Raw genomic sequence first — 3,058 nt, 5'->3', positions numbered from 1 at the left:
TTCTTGATGAGTGATGTGGGAGGGCCCAGCCCACTGTGGGTAGTGCCACCTATGGGCAGGTGAGTGCATAACAAAGCAGGCTGAGCAGGGGCCAGGAAAGCAAGCCAGTAAGCAGCGTTCCTCCATGGCCTGTGCTCCAGCTCCTGCCTCCAGGTTCCTGCCCTGAGTTCCTACCTTGGGCTCCCTGATGAACTACGACCTGGGAGATGTAAGCTGAATAAACCCTTTCCTCCCCAAGTTGGTATTGGTCAGAGTGTTTTGTCATAGCAATTGAGAAACAAACCAGGACACATACTCTAAGGACCTCCACCTCTACCAGTGCTCCTCCAGAGACTAGGACCTGAGCATCTTTGGCAGCTGTTATTCAGCATAGCACAGTCTACATCTGAAGAGGACAAAAATGCATCAAATAGCAACAATTTCTGAGTGATATATTTTTCCTTGTACATGTGTGTAGTGAAGCTGCGTTCAAAATGGCGCCAACCCGCCTCAGTGGGGGGAGGAGCTAAACAATTGGACCAGGGACAAAAAAATAAGAAGTGTAGGTGATTGGAGACTAACCAGGAGGAAAATGCGTGAGCACCTCGTGATCACCATAGTAGTACATTGAAAGGAGCCTGCTCTACATGACCTTCCACAGGATTGGAGGATAGGTTCCCACCTATGCTAATGATTGTAGTTTTGGCCTTTGTAAGCATTGTAACACTTAAAATAAACAAGTTCCTGCATGACTAAATTCCCTGCTGCATCTGACAGTCTCAGGGAGGCCGGTGAACAGGTGAGCAGTGCACTTACCCCTTCTCGGCCCCCATCACTGAGATCCACATTGTGCCTTGCTGGTCGGGTGGAGGCTCAGCACATGTGGAGTTAGTTCAAGGGTTTTTTTTTCAATGTATGCATTCATACACTTGAAAATGAGACAGGCTTTGAGTGGAATTTATAGACAGATGTTAGCTGCAGTCCTGAGCAAGTCCTTGGTCCAGTGACTCTCAGCCTTCTCATATCTAGAAGGGTGATGATTATTTCTTCCTGTTAAAATTGTGATATGAAGGAAAAGAAAAGGAAAAAAAAACTTGTGATGATATTTATCATCCCAGCACTGAGGAGGATAAGGCAGAAGTATTGTGAGCTCGGTGCCAACCTGGGCTACATAGCAAGCTCTAGGCCAGTGTGTGGGATATGTAGAGATATCTGGTAAAAGGGAGAGAGAGAGAGAGAGAAAGAGAGAGAGAGAGAGAAGGAGGGAAAGAGAGAGGGAAGAAAGAGGCAGCAAAAAAGAAAAAGAGCAAGAGAGTGGAAAAGGAGGAGGAGGACATGGTGTTAGTACTCCTTCTGCTGAAGCTGACTACTCCACAGCCTCAGAGGATCCCAGAAAGTCCACGCTCTCTGACGTATTATTATACACACACACACACACATATATATATATGTGTGTGTGTGTGTGTGCTACTTATATTTGAAAGAGAATAATTTGTTTTTCATTTTCTAAAAGTATCGCCTCCTTCTTAAAGGACTCAGCTCTCTCTGACCACCCTGAAAACTGTCCTGGCCAGGTTGTGTGCATTGCTTTTTCCTCCACTCCCCCAACTGGCTGGGCTAATTTCCTTTATTCAATTTCCAATTTCCAGCAACTATTTGCTGTTACATTGTCCATAAAGACCCTTCACCTCTAATGTTCTGTGGTTCAAGTTATATAAGAATTGTAAATTACTTAACATATAAAGGCACTCAGCTCAGCACACAGTAGTAATGTTAGCCTGTAACTGTTACCTTTTCCTTTTTAGCAGCAGCACTAAATGTCTTCTGCAATTGCAATAACCAATTATTCTTGAGTAACAGTGACTCACTCTTCCTGCCCTCCTTATTGTACATTTAAAAGGCTTCTAGACATAACAACCAAAATCAAATAAATAGTTAATGCAAAACTGTGCATATCTCCAAAGAAGATGTATAATGGACATTAAGCATATGAGAAGATATTCAGCATTCATCGTTACAGAAATGCAAATAAAATCCATTGGGATAGATATTTAAGCCAGAAATAGTGTCAGTGACAATGAGAGAAATGAAACTGTGCACTGCTGTTGGACCTCTAAACTTACCCAGCAACTGTGGAAAAGTGCTTTAAAAACAGCTTCTCAAAAAAATGTAAACATATGAACCAGCAATTCTGCTTGGGTGTATACCCAGAAGTATGAACAGCGAAGACTCAGGTATTTGTGCATCATGTTGATCGCAGCACCATTCACAGTAACTGAACGGTGGAAGCAACCCAAGTGCCCATAGATAAAGGACTGGATATATGGGGGGTGCGGGGTTCTGCGGAGCACCAGCTGCTGGGCGTGGCACCAAACATATGAACCAGCAATTCTGCTTGGGTGTATACCCAGAAGTATGAACAGCGAAGACTCAGGTATTTGTGCATCATGTTGATCACAGCACCATTCACAGTAACTGAACGGTGGAAGCAACCCAAGTGCCCATAGATAAAGGACTGGATATATGGGGGGTGCGGGGTTCCGCGGAGCGCCAGCTGCTGGGCGTGGCACCGGTCTCCCTCGCACCGCTGGGTGCAACGTGGTGCAGGTCTCCTGCGTGCACCTGGGAGTGTGGCAGGTCCCGCACCGCATCTGTCGTTTGGGTCCCAGATCTCCGCGCTGCTAGCAGGTCCCTGGCTCTCCGTGCTGCTGAGGCTTCTGCTACCGAGGCTGGCCTGGCCGAGTTCTGCCCTAATTTCACCCGTGCACTCTTTCTCTGAATTCGGGACCCGTCACCTGCCGGGTCATGAGGAGAGGTGCAGGGCGGCTAAAGCTAGGGTTCCGTGAGTTGATGACAGAAGGAAAGCGCCCCCCCGGGAAGACCGGATCGTAGGCAATAAGACACGGGACTCAGCTTAGTCCGTGTTACAGCTCTTTATTCTCCTGACTCTGCTCGGTTCCAAGTCTTAGTAATCCAGCTCCAGCTCCAGCTTCAGCTTCAATTATTGAGGAAAAACCAGGACACTTTATACCGTGGGGGTGGTAGTAAAAACCTTAGCTGATAGGTACTTTTAGGATGC

At 46.6% G+C, this 3,058-nt stretch overlaps 1 protein-coding gene across 2 annotated transcripts in view; it reads left to right on the top strand.

The window, feature by feature from the left end:
* The window catches only part of LOC103745622 (sulfotransferase 1C2), a 36,972-nt gene that overhangs the window by 13,885 nt on the left and 20,029 nt on the right, over window positions 1-3,058 (top strand). The gene's annotated exons all lie outside the window — the stretch shown is intronic.

Source organism: Nannospalax galili, unplaced genomic scaffold (genome assembly GCF_000622305.1).
Source record: "Nannospalax galili isolate Female #2095 unplaced genomic scaffold, S.galili_v1.0 scaffold323, whole genome shotgun sequence".
NCBI classification, from domain to species: domain Eukaryota; kingdom Metazoa; phylum Chordata; class Mammalia; order Rodentia; family Spalacidae; genus Nannospalax; species Nannospalax galili.
Note: the sequence above shows the minus strand (reverse complement) of the source record. Positions and strands in the feature narration are given on the sequence as shown.